At 45.7% G+C, this 15182-nt stretch overlaps 1 protein-coding gene across 7 annotated transcripts in view; it reads left to right on the top strand.

Moving 5' to 3' along the window:
• STAT5B (signal transducer and activator of transcription 5B) overlaps positions 1–15182 on the top strand; it is a 77266-nt gene that overhangs the window by 1073 nt on the left and 61011 nt on the right. For 2 of the 7 annotated variants that reach the window (XM_020972685.2, XM_020972681.2), the window contains exon 1: positions 7381–7788. The exons of 2 other annotated variants lie outside the window; for them this stretch is intronic. The gene's annotated coding sequence lies outside the window, so the exon portion shown is untranslated. Of the gene's footprint in view, positions 1–7380; positions 7789–8503; positions 8594–15182 lie in introns of those variants that run through there. 3 more of the 7 variants (XM_020972686.2, XM_020972679.2, XM_020972680.2) reach the window with 2 other exon arrangements.

Here is a 15182-nt window from a genome sequence, read left to right as displayed (position 1 = left end):
ACCAGACACTCCTACCCCCTCCTCCAGCCTTGAGTTCGAGGCCTCTATTTTGGATTCTATTGGGTAAGGTCAACCTGGACAGCTTCCATTCCCTTTGCCCAGCTTCTCTTCTCTTTTCAGACCTCCCTTTTCTCTGGCCCGTGTCCGGGTACTGGGCATTGGCAGGACCAAAGGGAGGAGCAGCTACTGCCCACCCCAGCCCTTGGCTTGGCTGAGGTTTTGGGCCATCCTGGGGTAACCATTCACTTCTGCCTTGATCTCTTATTTCCCTCTCTGCCCTTTTCTCCCTTTCTTATCATCCTTTGCCTGTTACCCCATTCTTTTTCTTTCCATCTCTGTCTCTACCTCATGCTGTCTGTCTCTGTCTCTCCTTCCCCTTTCATTCTCTTTATTTCGGAAGAAAAGTTTTAAGTGTTAGCAGAAGTCATGATGCATGTTCATGTTTTTCCTCCCTTTGCCTCCTCCTCCTAACCACCCTCTACCTCCACTCCCTTGGCCTAGATCTCTTAGTTGGTGAGATTAATAAAGAAAAGGATTTAAAGTGAAAAGCACAGTGAAAAGAGCTTTGGACTTGGAGGTGACCTGGGTACGATTTCTAGCTTGGACACTTCCTAACTGGGTGACTGTGAGGAAGCCACTTAACTACTTTAAGCCTCAATTTCCTTATCTGTACATTGAGGATAATAAAACTTAATACAACCTACTTAACAGGACTGTTGTGTAAGGATGGAATTTTGTAAACATCATGTGTGCTATAATTGTGAGGTACTATTAAAATAGAGATGTGTACCCCTCTGTGGGGATGCATACATGGTGTGAAAGGGAGAAGACAAGAGAATCAAAGCAATAGCTCCTCCCCACAGAGGATCCCTAAGGAAAGGGAGTTTGCAGCCCTTCCTTGACTTGGAGGCCCCCTCTTTACTCTCCAGGACCTCTCACTGTCCAGGCCTGATAAAGTGGAGTATTAGTAAGCAGCTCTGTCCCCTCCACACTAGACTTAGATGCACAGGGTAAGCCCACAAAAGTCAAATTACTCCCCTGTGAGCCTTATTCTCTCTAAATAGAATCCTGAGGATCTTGGGATGGGGAGTGGAGGGTGGAGAGGGGAAAGATCCCTCCCCTTCAATTCCCATCTATTTCTTTTAACTTTCATATTCTGCATTCCAAAGTGCTGGCTCCCTTTTTGAGATGCCTTCCACCCACAAGCAAGTGTGTGGTACTGGGGAGGAATCTCCAGCGTCCCCCAGGGTTCTTATTTCTGGGGCTATTGGGCCTTCTCCTTCCCTCCCTGATACTCAGCCTCTTCTCCTTTCTTACCCCACCTCCAAGAGTATTCTGCTCCTGGCTTCTTCCCAAGCCAGTGCCCCAGTTTACAGTCCCATCTATCATGGAACATTTGGGTGGGAAGGGAGGAAGTCCTGGGTTCCAGAAAGCTGGCACCAAGCTGACAACAAGCAAAAGAGGCTGGCCCTTGGCAGTTGTCTGAACCAAATTCCCCTCTGAGCTTCCACTTGTGCCTCCCTTTTCTTCTTCCACCTCCCCCACTCTCACCCTCTACCCCAGCTCCCCAGTCTGAATCTGGGACTGAGACTATCTTTGTGTCCAAAGACAGAAAACTTTTCCCCAAGCCTTCAAGCCATCTTAGTTTCTCCTGAGTCTGTTATCATTTGCTCTCTTTTTCTGTTTCTTTGTCTTGACTGTTCATCTCTCTGTATTACTGTCTCAGTCTGTTTCTCTGTCTCTCCCTATCATCACCTTTGACTCTCTGCTCTGACTTCTGGGAAAGGGGGGAGTTCCCAGGGATGGGGACAGAATGACAGAGGCTCTCCAGGGAGGGCAAGAAGCCAGGTGAGAGTAGACAGTAGTGGAGGGGAGTGGTAAGAGTAAGGTTAGAGAGAAGAACTAAATGCTCAGCACAATTAGTTAATTGGAGGTAATTTTCAGCACTTAGCACAGTGTCTGGCACAGTAGCAGGTACTTAATAAATGTTCATTGACTAATTTGCAAGATGGGGGCTAACACCATGAGAATTGGGATTCTCATTTTTCATCACCTGAAGAATCTGAGTTTTTCATCTTTCTGTTTTCCATTTCCAGGTCCTAGTCTGGGTTCTCTATCACTTCCCATTGCAAAACACCTTGGTTGGATTGGGTCTGGAGGAAATTTACCCAGGGGTCAAACTACAGAGGAATGAAAGGGAGTTGAGGGATGAGGGAGGACTGGGATTGCCCAGGACTAACACCTTTAGGACCCCACAGCTAAGGCTTTACCCAAATAGCCACAAGTAGTTGATAAGGCATAGATAAGCAGAGGACCAACTGAAGGAATAAGTGGCACACAGCACCAGCCTTGGAGGCAGGGAGATATGATTTAGAATCTTTGATCAGACATTTACTAGCTGTGTGACTTTGGGTAAGTCACTTAACTGCTCTCAGCCTCAGGTTCCCTATTGGCAAAAATGGGAATAATAATAGCATCTGCTTCATAGAGTCATCATGAGGATCAAATAGGATAAAACTGATGATTTGCTTTGCACACTTTAAAGTGCTACATCATCATCATCTTTATCATCATCATCATCACCACCACTGTCATCATTATTATCCCTTTACTTGAATAATCCAAATTATAGACCCATTTTATCATAGATTTAAAGCTGAAAAGGACCATAGAGGCCATGTAGTCTAATTTTAAGGCTGAGGAGACTGAGGGCCAGACAGATGAAGTCATTTACCCTGGGCCCTACAGGTATTGTTCTGGAGCCAGGCACTTTGACTCCAAATCCAGCACACTTTCTATTGTCTCACAGTATAATGCTGTCCACTCCTGGCCTGTTCCAACTTTCACACTGCTTCACCCCCACTAATCACCCCTGTATACACTCCTACCATGTAGACACTGGGCAGCTTTGCTGGCAAAGTGTCAAATGGAGGCAATGGTGGAGGTGTATTTTTTGGCAAGAAGGGGAGTATCATGGAAAAGAATTATGACCCCAAGTGTCCCCTCCATTCTTCCTCTGGCTGAGCTGGGGTAGAGTAGGTAGCTGGAGAGTGAGTGGTACAGACTAGTGTGTGGTGAGGTTGAGACACCAGGAAAGAAGGTGCTAAATCCCCTCAAGGAAAACAGATTAAGGTCACAGTGACCTGACTGGCCCTGAGGTGAGGAGGAGGTGGAGGTACAGAACTACCTTTGTTTTCTGTATTCTGAATCTCTTCTTCGAGGAGAGTTCCTAGTGGGTGGGGAGCCAAAGGGAGGGATACATTGTGAGGGGGCTTCACCAGAAATCTGGGGCTGTTCTGGGAAGCTGCTCTGTGCTGTGGCAGAGAGAGAGAACCAAAGCCCCAGGGCTAGCAAACATCCTGTTTCTGCCTCCTCCCCCACTCTTCTCCCTCCTCCCCTGCTCCATGGACTCCAGAGGGACCCAAGAGAGGTGACAAGTAGCTCTGGCATTGAGACCACAGTTTCCCTGTCCAATGGAGACCAATATAACTGTCCCCTCCCCCATGTTTTCCTGTGAAGATGCAGAGACAGCTCTCTGAGCCTGGAGAGGGGTGGGAGGTGGAGAGCGAGAGGGAGGTATATTGGAGAGTTCTAATGAACTGGAGACCACCTCGTTAGAGGGGGTCGGGACCTATAAATAGAGAAGCATCGTCCCACACCCCCTGCCACCTTAAAGCAGACTTTCAGAGTGCAAGACCCTTTTCTTTCTCCCTCCCCCCACCGCCCTTCAGAGAAGTCAATTTACTGTGAAGTCACCCAGGGAAAAGGAGCCCATCCTGCCCTAGGCATATTGTCTGTCCCTGATATTTCTGGGAATATATGGGGTGGGGGGGGAAGGGAAGGGAGTACAGGATTGAGCAAGGTGGGAAGGTGAAGCCCTGGTGAGAGAAAGGGAGATAGATACAAGTCATGAGTCTTCTGCCACCATTTGCCCAGGCCCCTGCTGCTAGAAGCATGGTACAATCCCCCTCAAGGAGAGAGGGGTGTTGATGGATCTGTGCTAGCTTCTCAGACTTCCATGAGGTGAAGGGTCAAGGGTAGAAGGCAAGGCTCCGCCAGACCTTTGGGCATCACCCTGATTCAAGGGAGGGAGGGTGTTTGGGGGGTGAGGTGGAGGGAGAAGGGGATCCAGGACAGATAAGGGAGGGGTAGAAAAGTTTAGGGTGGGCAGTGAGGGGCTGTTCTGGGTTCCCTTAGGACCTGCTCTATTACCTCCCCACACCCCAACTCCTTTCCCTCCCCCGGTTTCTCCTTCTAGTCCAACAAGAAACCTTTTGTGCTTAATTCAGCCCAATACCAGATCTCAGAGCCCTCTGGGGGAGTAGGGGTGTGTACATCTTCCTCTCCTCCTTCCCTCTCTCCCTCCCTCCTGTGGTCTGTCAGCCATCTAAACTGCTTTCCCACTTTGTTATGGCTGGAGGGGGTTCCTCTCTCTCTCTGTCCCTCTGTTTCTTATTGTTCCCCAGTTTCACAAGAGCTCAGACACACCCATTTCCTTTCCCCCTCCCCCCTCAAACAAAGGGCACCCAGATCCTGGAAGATGTGGGGGAAGTGTCCTTGGTAGAGTTGGAGTAGATGCCTTGGTAGGTCCAATACTGCTTTGCTTCTTTCTTGTTCTGCCATCTCCAACCCCCTGGTCTGGCCTCTAAACCTGGTACCAGACACTCCATCTCCTTTTTTTTCTGAAGTCATATCCAGGCATGGGCCATTCTCTCTACTTTATTGAAATTTGCCTGTTTATTCATTTCATAAACATCCCCACAAAGTTATCCAGCTCAGGTACCCACCCTGGTATTTTTCTATGTGCTTGCAGACCATGTCCCATCTCATACCACAGTGCTCAACCATTCAGATCCTGGGTCCTTCGGCTCTAGCCTCTGTCCATTTTAATCCCACTGGCAGACTCTTGTACACCCCTGTAAGCAGCCAACTCTTTGTCTGGTACTGAGCTGCCTTTTGAGTTCTCAACCAGACCAGCAATCCAAAGAGATATCCAGTCTGGGCTGGCACCATGCCCCCTCCCTTATGCAGGCCCCACCCTCCCTGAATGATGTGCCATTGCTCCAGGGTTACAGGTTGGAAGGGCAGGGTGACCCTGCCCCAGAATTCAGCTTGTCATGGGCTCTCAGGGCTCTCTGGAGAACCACCCCCATAAGTAGCTGGAAGGGAGCCCAGGCAGGTGGAGATCTCTTAGAGGAAGAGGATGTAAGGGAGCCACCCTACACTGGCCTGCCCTAGAAGAATGATCTTGAGGCTGGTTGGGGCATCTCCTGCCTGGGAATTCCTGCAGGGACCTGTCTTCTATGTACCCTAGAAACCCAGCCCTACCTTGGCCCCTTCTGGCTCCCAAAGTGATGATTAGGGTTAGATTGAATGTGAGACATGATTTAACCCTACAGAGGGGTTGTTGCTCCCAAATATAGATGCAAAGAAGAGTTATCAAAGTGAAGGCCCCTGGAAACCTGTTATCTCCTTCTTCCTACTGGTAGCAAATCCTCTCTTCTTAGCTCTATGAGCCTGTACTGGCTTAGCAGGGAGTAGCTTTCAACCATATGGATGGCATGGTCCTCAATTCTCTGAAGCTGAAGAGCCCTCCCTTGATCTATGTGTGGTTTCTTCCCCCTACCTCATCACCCCCCTTCCCTGCCCCTGGCAGTACTTAGAGGGGGACCTAGTCCCTAGAGCTCAGATAGAAGTTGGTAGTCTGGGGTCTTGGGAGGTAGGATGAGCTAAAAACTCTGTTCCCTATAGCCACAGGGATCTGGTTTCTACTTAATTACTTTCCCAGAAAATGATCTCATGGTCTATCTGTATCTAGGAAGGGATTATGAGTGAAAGAGAAGTAGGGGGTGGATGCTCTCTGCAATATCCCCATTTATTCCTGAATAAGAGGCTGGTGATCATTAGGCTGGGGGTGGTGAGATGAGATGAGAGTAAAACACAGACAAGGCTGCAAAATGGATTTCTGCTCCCTTCCCCCAGAAGCCTTTCCTTCACTCAGGTTTTCTGGATGTGTGTATGTGTGTGTGTGTGTGTGTGTGTGTGTGTGTGGTGTGTGTGTGTGTGTGTGTGTGTGTGTGTATGTGTATTTGGGGGGAGGGTGTGATATATCCCTCTATGGAGGTCTCTCTAATTGTAGAACCAGAACCCAGGACCCTGTCTATTCTGTGCAATCTTTTTTGATCCATAAAACCATTTGGTTAGGATTTTCTGAGACTGGAGCCAGCTTACCCTGTGACTTTTTCTCAGTCCAGGGGGTACTTCTGTGGGATCTCTTTTACTCTGAGTCCTTTCTGATTCCAAATAGTCTCTAGGTGAAGAATTGCTGGAGTTCCTCCTTGGACTTAGGTTGACTGACATTACTTGGTGAGGGAATCAGTCATCTAGAACATTTGGTCCCTAACACCTGTACACACATCTACCCAGGAACAGCTGAGGCCTTACATTCAGAGCTAAAGGAAAAAGGAATAAAAATAAAGAGGAGGGGAGTTAAGAAGCTTTCTGCTTGCCCCATTCTCCACCAGTACTATTTAGGTAACATTCCATTGACTTAGGGAGATAGGTAGAAAGGGCAAAGTGACCACCTAGTGTCAGCCCAAACCTGAGTCTAGAGGTAGAGAAAGAAGGAATGCCCTCAGCAGAGCCAGTAAAGCTTCCATTGCCTCTAACCTATTGCTTACTTGCCATCCCTTTTCATCTCCATGCCTACCCACAGAATAGGACCAAACATATTATGGATAGGTGATGCCCAAGGGAGTGATGCCAGCAACCTAAGCAAAAACTTTAGCTTTCTCCCCTAATCATTCTGTCACCTCTGCCCCTCTTTTTCTATTCAATTCATTTTTTAAATTGAGTGAAGTGTCTTGCTCGGTGCTGATAAGGAATGAGGGAACAGGGACTAGAAGCTTGTAGTGGAGAGAATGGACTTTAGAATCACTCAGTAGAACTACTTCACAGACCTGTTAAGTTTTTTTTTGAGAGGGGAAGGAATGGGTGACGATGGGAAACAATTAAGCCTAACTGGAATTATTGGAGTAACTAAGAATGGATTGGGGGATTTCCAGATGGTGATCACCTCTGGACAAAATAATCTAGATCTGGACAGTTATGTAGAAGACTGGAAAGGGGGGTACAGAGGTTTAGAGCATGGAGGGAAAAGGTAGAGGGTGGGGCTCCTCTTTCGCCACCCTGTCCCCCCAGTAAGGCTGGGTTCCCCAAGGTCTGAGAGAACTGTGTAGTGCTAGCCTCTGGAAGGTTGCCAGGGAAACCGCTGCCCAGCTCCGGAGATGCGGCCTCTGTTGCTCTGTAGTTGGGGATGGGGGTGGGGGTGGGGAGAATGTATGCTTGGCTCCTCCTCTCAGCGCCACCCCCTTGCGAGGACCTTCTCTCTTATGCATGGTCATCTGAAAAAGTTAGGGACAGAGAACTCAGATCTTTTTTCTTTTTTAAACCCTGCTTTCCACCCCCACCCTTTTTTCCTGAACCCCTCTGGGTCCTACACAGTCATCCAGTCCATTCTCCCTTAGCTCCTACGGATGGGGTCCCTTCATTTCAGAAAACTCTCTGGGGAAGAAAACGCCTCCCTTCCCTCTCTGCCTCTCTGTGACCCCCTCACTCCTTCCTCCAGTTTCGGTGTCTTCTACCCCTAGCTGTAATTCAGTCTGACTGGCAGCGGGGACAACTGTCCACGCAAGCTCTCCGCTCCGAGTGGGAAGCCGCCAAGAAGGCCTAGTTCGGAGCCCTGGGTGGGTCGCCCTGGGGAGCAAAGCCGGGATAATTATTGATCAGGTGAGCTGCGGACTTCTGACCCCGGCTTGAGGGAAAGGACCAGGGGACAGGAGAAGCACTGAGCACCCAGCCTAGGGCTAAGGGGGAAGGGAGGCGGGTAGGGCACAGAGCTAACACTACGACAACCACCCGGGAGGACGGATCACGGGTGGAGCTGTGGGGGGGGGGGGGTGTCGACCTCCCAAAACAAACCCGCATGTCATCATTCCAAGCCCCGGACCCTGGAGGGGGGTCTGGCTGGCTGGCTGGCTAGCTGGCTGGATAGGGAACGGGAGTGACCCTACGGTAGCCGCCCTGCGGGTGGCACCGCACAGATCTTGCAATAACAAGGCAGGGTGGTTCGCGGGGGGACGGGGCGGGGGAGCGGAGGGTGGCTGGGGCCCCCCGAGGGTGGCTGGAGGAGCGCGGGCGCTGGGCGGAACCAGGAAACGGCGCGCGCCGCCCGGGGTTGGGGGGGGCGGAGCTGTTGGGGGGGGGTGTCTGTGTGTCTGTGTGTGACAGAGAGCTGGGGGGGGCAGCCGCGGCGCGCGCGCCGGGGTCTGGGGCCCGGGCACGCGCCGGGGGCGGCCGCGGTCTCGGGTAGGGGAGGAGCGGGGAGGAGGCGAGGCTGGGGAAGCGCTGGGATCGTGCTCGCGCGTGCGCGCCCCCGCGAGCCCCTGGCGGGAGGAGAGCCTAGCCCAGGGCCGGACCCCCGAGCTCCAGACCCCGCCGAGCTCGGAGCCGTCACCCCGGCGTGGGGACGGAGCCGAGAGACTGCTCGCGGCGGCGGCATTCGGAGTGAGGGAGCGGCGCCCGACGAGGCGAGGTAGGAGCCAAGCCTGAGAAGAAACGAGCGGGCGGGGCGGCCCCCAGCCCCGGGTCTCCTCTCCTCGCCTTGGGGTCCAGCAGTCGCCGGTGCCTCCGCATCTAGTAGGGTCCCAGCGGGGGGTCCGAGGCCAGGCGTGCAGGGGCTGGAAGCCGGTGCAGGAGCGAGCTGAGGATTGTGGGGAAGGGGGCAGCGCGTGCGGAGACGCAGGGGCTACGGGCGGGTTAGGGGGGGCGAGAGCAGGCGGGGGGGGACTGCGCCTTTCCCCCCCCCCGCCCTCCTCAGCGCCCTCCACGTTGTTTGCAAGGTCGGTCCAGTCCCTGCTGCCACCCTCCTCCTGATCCTAAACAGACACAGCTGTCTATGTATATGAGTCCCCTAAAGAATGAGAGAGTGTGTGAGTGTGAGAGTGTGTGTGTGTGTGAGTGTGTGTGTGTGTGTGTGTGTGTGTGTGTTAGGTGCATCAAGGACGAGCACTTAGGAGGCAGTTAAAGACACAAACACTTTTGATAAGGCTCTTGGAGGGGAGGGGGGCTAGAGCTCGCGTCAGAACCTGCCAGGCCTAGGCTTGGATGTCTTGCTGTAGGATGTGGTGTATTCTTTTCTTCCTTTCTTTCTTTCTTCCCCGCTACCTCTCACCCCACGCTAGGACTAAAGTGCTGCTGCTGCGGGTAGTTGGGGTGGGGGGGCAGATATGGAGTCACTGGAAAAGAGACGTTATGTGACAAAAGCTAGGCTGACGTAGAGTGAATCTGGCAAGACGGTTAGGCTGATCCGAAAAGCAGAGAACTTCCAAGGGGGCATGTCCATTCTCTTGGTAGCTGACTGGCCGTCGGAGGAAAGAAAATAATTGGGAAGGTGGGGGTGGAGAAAAGAGTCTGGAGTAACATAGCATTAATGATATTGGCCAATCAGTCAGTAAGCATTTATTAAGCCCTTACGATGTTTGGGGCACTGAAAAGGTTCCAATTCCCTATCAGCCATTGTCAGACCTTTTCGTGTTTCCCCCCATGTGCTTCTGACAGCCTTCTTCCTGGGATAAGTGGATTTTTCAAAATAATAGATGATAGATCTCTGTCCAACTTAAAACTCCTCCAGCTATCTGTGGAATGGTTTGAAGCAATATCCTTTGAAAGTGTCAATGTGATTGTTTCTTTACGTCTCCAAATATTGTATTAGGTCTGTCCCATTCATTAGCTATTTCTGAATGGTGTTCATAATCTAGTCAAATTCAAAACTATTGAATAGTCATCTGGAACACAGTAAGCATTCAGCTGTCTGATTGTCCCCACATAATGTTTTTTTGCCATTTAGTTTAGATAGTAGATAGTTTAGATAGTAGAGCATTAATTCTTTTACTCTGTGCTTACTTGCTAATTTGCTGTTTCCACAAATGTATCACTGTTTAACATTTATTGACACAGATAAGAGGCCAATGCCAGCTTTAGGTGTTTTTCTAATTTCATTTTACAACATTACATGGATGCCAGATTGCTTGTAATAATTTCAGTCTGTGGAAGCCCCGTTGGTATAATTTATATTAAGGCTGCCGGCTTTTTCTAATAACTAGAAAATTATTAAACAAAATCACTGTTCCATCTTATGGAAGAAGTTTTTGTTGTTGCTGCTGTTGAAAATCATAATGCAAACTGGGAGATGAAAGAAGTAGCGGTTGGTTTTAAGGAGTAAAAAGGTAATGATATTAAAAAACACCTTTGGTTAGGTGGTGTGATTTAGTAATCTACACAAATCTATTTAAATTTCTACTTTCTGCTTGCATTAGTTTTTGTAAGATGGGATTTCTTTAGATACTTGGTGAATATTAGAATATGAAGAAAGGAAGGAGAAACTGTTTTTTAAAGCAAAACACCAAAAAAGGGTTGATTTCTATCATCAGCAGTTTGGAGATTGCATAACTAAGTGCTAAACTTTGCACAAAAAAAACCCCCACTACTAAGCCAACTTTACAAACTATCCCAGCTTCTCACTGTTTTTTGCATTGTCAGTATTCATGTTCTTTCTGCCAACAGAATATTGATATGGATTATACCAAGAAGAAAGCTCTTAAAAATTGCCCTTTTTGAAATGGAAGTTTCATACTGTGTAGTATGAGGGGGGGGGAAGGGAAGAAGCATGCTATCATTGTTTGGGCTTTTGCAACATAAATATTTTGGTTAGCACTTCCTTTCTTCCCCTGACTTCTCATCTCATCCCTACCTTCTCACTCCTAATGGATTTTATATGTGAGAATCTGCTCTTAATTTTACTTGTATGTGCAGAAGCTGTGTTCAGCATGATGTAATAGATCATTTGTTGCTATTTTGGCATCTATGGATTTTGTCCTTTTTAATATTAAAATTCAGAGTGCTTATATTTATTGAATAGTATTTTTTCCCTCAGAATCCTTAATCATCTTTGTGGTGGTGCTTTAATCTTGCAGGTTCCCTATAGATTCCATAGGTAATATATGGTTCTCATTTAGGACTGAAAATGTTGAAATAACAGGATAAATAGCATGTTCAGGGCCTTAAACTACAAGTTTTAGATGGAATTAAAGGAAACTCAACTCATATTCTGCTCTACAGACTAAGCATTTTACTTGCTTGACTGCCCAGAGTCAACATTTTGTAAAATTACTCACAGGTTTCTAGCAAATTCTGACAACCAGTGGACCAAAATAAAAATCTAGGTTATTTTTCCTTTTTTCTATTAGATATTAAGTTACTACCATCATTCTTATAAAAGATACTGACAAAATAGTTTTCAAGAAAAATATTTTTAAGATTTAAGACTGTTTAAGTTATTTGACAATTTAAGTTTATTGAAATCTTTAGAAGATAAACTGTATACATTATATAATTAAAGAAACTGGTTTGTCTTAATGAAGGTAATTTTAAAGGAGTGCTGTGAAATTGTGTTAGTCTACAGTTTTATTGGTGTTTAAAGAAAATTTTAAAATTATTTTAGAAAATTAGAGATATATTCCCCTTACAATATTGGAGATATAAAAGTGTCATTCTAGTTTCTGGGAATGAGAAAGTCAAATTTACCTATGTAGTTTCCACTGATCAGCTTTATGTAAAAAAGCAAGTAGCAGAATAACAAAAAGAAATTTGACTTAAAACATTTAAATCACTTAACCCTGATTGCCTCCAAAAAAATTAAATCTATTTTAGTTACGTTGTCTTTACTAACAGAAGATGTCTTCATGAAGTAGTTTGTCAAGTATTCAGTGACTTTTAGCCATTGAAACAAGCAAGGCGATTTGGGGATGATTGTGTATACAAATATGGTGTCTTACCAGCTATAAGCAGTATTACATTGTAAATACAGATTTCTTATTGGATGAAGAAGACCCTCATTTTTGGTGGTTTATGATGTTATTTTCTTGTTTTTGTTAGTTTAAGTCACACCCTTGACTTCCTTGGAAGGTATTTTTTGAGGTTTGGCTTCCTTTTTTTTTAAAAAGGTAATATTGGGGTGGGAGTGCTTCCTGTTTTTATTTTCAAAATTAGGTCCACACGTTAGCCCTGTCACTTTTTTTATTTTGAACACGTATAGACTAACATCATGTGTCATGTGGTTTGTTTTTGACCCATTGTATCAGTTCATGACAGCTTTACTGAGTAGCCTGAGCACCAGATCGGGAAGTTAAAAATTCTTGAATCTCTTCCCAAGCCTGTCACTAGCTTGCTTGGTGGCTTGGTTGGGGGAGTTCCTTCATATTTTTCTGAACTGAAAAATGCAGTTGTGGATAATTGTTTCCCAGGGAGTACCTTGAAAATTTAAAAACACCGAGACAGAGTTAACATGTCACCAGAGTCCTGAATATCAGAGATTTAGGGAGAAGGACACACAGTTATTATATAATGTGGAGTCATTTGGATTGAGCAGTGACTTTCAGTCAAGAAAATCGCTCAGTCACGAAACCATTTATTAAGTGCCTACCATATGCCAGACACTGGGAATGTAAATACTATATGTTTTATAGGTAGTAACAGGTACAGCTATGCAAGGTAGTTACGGAGGAAGGGGACCAGTTGAAGGGGTCATGGAAAGCTTCATGTAGAAAAGGTGGTACGAGTACCATGCCCAGTGTTTTGGAGGAAAATGAACATAAAAGGGAATGGGAGTGTCTTAAGACATCCCCTCATTCCATAAGGTTTAGTTTCTTTTTGGCTTTGGTGCTGCTGAACTCCTAATGCAATAGGTCTACTTTTCATATTAATATTCAAGAATGAGCTTTTGGGAAAGAGTCTCCTTGTTACATGGAGCTAAGTGATTTCTTCTTGCTTTTTATTTGCCAATATTATCTGAAATGTTATGACCAAATGAGCACCTGAAGCAATAGACCTTCAAATATACCTGTAGGTTAAGTTCATTTAGGCCCCCATAGGCTGACCTCTTTTAGGGTCACATAATTGAAAAGAGTACTCCTGAATTGTGCCACAATATAGTCATAAAGAATGCTGTGTACAAAGACAGCTGATACATTATGCCTTTATTCTAGGCCTGCTTTTTTTTTCTTTTCTTTTTTGTACTTGAGGAATCTTTCGGTAAAGAAGAGTGTCATCAATTGTTGTGTACAGGATGTTCCCTACCTGTGGTTTATTCATAATCATGGCTATATTACTATCATATGAAAAGTATTAATATTGCAAGAACATTTGTCTAGTTCTTCTAGCCTCTGGACAACCAACTTATAAAATCTACTGCTAGATTCTGCTTCCTTTACTGTTGGTACTCTGAATAGTCCATCTTCCATATGTATATATTTTTTAAATTTTTAAATGCAGTGGATTTCTACATACAGCCATTCAATTCACTGTAGTATGAGTGTTCTGAGCTGCCTGTGCTGATTCATTTTCTCATACTCAACTACTTAGGTATGGTTGGAGAGTAGAAGTTAAATTCTGAGAAAATGTGACAGCTTTCCTTTCTGACTAGTTAGAGGAGAGTTGGGGAAGACAAGGGGAAATTACATTAATGATCCAATCAATAGTGTTGGGATTAATTTGATGACTAATATTTTCAATGGCTATTGGGTCACTAAAAGTATAAATTATGGCTATACCTTGAGATGATAGCAAGACAAACCCACGTGTTTTTAGATGCTGTTTAATTTCCCCTGTTAAGGGGATTTCTTTGCATATGGGAAACCAAGCCACAGTTACCACAAACAGTCACATCCATGATTTGCATTAAAAATAACTTTGCCTCATCAGGTCACAGCTTGACTTACAATGGGTTCAACTGGGAAGGTACGCTAGTTACTCTACAATAATTTTAAGGCATCTCTTCAAGATGTTAGCAGCAATCAATTAATAAACATTTATTAAGCACTTGGAATGTGTCAGGCACTGTGCTAACCGAAAGGGAATACAAAAGGAAGCAAATGACAGTCTCTGCCTGTAAATTCATTCTCCTGTGAAATAATACTTACAGTTTTGCATTCTGGGTTAGGAATATACTCAGTCCCCTTAGCTTGCAATGCAAAGACACATGGAGACTCAGGGCTGATATGAGGCATGTAAATGAAAACTTTTAAGGAGGCATTTGTTTTCTTCTTTAAAAAAAAGTTTTATTTTTATTTTCAGTTCCAAATTATCTCCCTCCCTCCAGCCCCTACTCTACCCATTGAGAAAGCAAGAAGAGTCATTTGTTTTCTATAAAGCACCTATTTCTTTATCTGTGGTCCAAAATAGACTCTTGTGTTAGGAAGGAATTTTCTGACTTAGAATCATAGAATGCTAGAGCTACAGTGGACCTTAGAAGTCATCTTAGTCCAGCCCCTCAAAGATGATGACTTAGAATTGGGGGGGGGGTTGGTGTTGTTGTTTGTTTGTTTTTTACATTTGTGAGGCTTGTATTTTTTTTCTTTATTAAAGATTTTTTTGAGGGTTGAAATCTGTGTTTTTCTTCCCCCACTCCCCATTCCCCCTTCTTGAATTTTCATTAAGCCAAATGAATGTGTTTGTAGTGGAAGTTGTATTGACAAAACGATTAGTCTTGCTTTCCACCTCTGGTAGGGAGTCTTTTCCGTTGGTGCAGTGGGGCTAGACTTGCTTTGAAGAAGACACATAAGTGAAGAAGTAAAAACTGTTTCCGTGGCCTCTGTTTACAAACAAAGGGATTAGTTTCTGCACTTGTATGTTGGTTGGGGACGGGAAGGAGTTCATATGCTATACATGCAAGTTATCGAGAGCTGGAATAAGTATGTTATCATTTCTTAACTCTATTTGGAAGCGGTTTGTGACCCGGTGATTATTCTATTTAACTATTAATTGTGGTTTCTAGATGGAGTGATTTCTGAATTTAAATCATTGGGGGGTAGCTTTTACATAGCTCTAATTATTGTATGCTTAGAGCTCTGCATAAGCATTCAAGCCATGTATTACTATAGTATTCCATTTTCCCCTTCAGGTACACTCTGGTGGCACCAATAGCTTCTTACTGTTTCTCATGACAGGACCCTGTACATCCAATTACTGTGCCTTTTACAGATTGTTCCCCATCCCTGGAATGTACTCATTCCATTTTCGTACATGAAACTTTTCTTGCTCTCTGATCCCTCTCTCCCTGAGTGCCT

This window comes from Phascolarctos cinereus, unplaced genomic scaffold (genome assembly GCF_003287225.1).
Source record: "Phascolarctos cinereus isolate Bilbo 61053 unplaced genomic scaffold, phaCin_HiC Scaffold_5;HRSCAF=322, whole genome shotgun sequence".
NCBI lineage: Eukaryota > Metazoa > Chordata > Mammalia > Diprotodontia > Phascolarctidae > Phascolarctos > Phascolarctos cinereus.
Note: the sequence above shows the minus strand (reverse complement) of the source record. Positions and strands in the feature narration are given on the sequence as shown.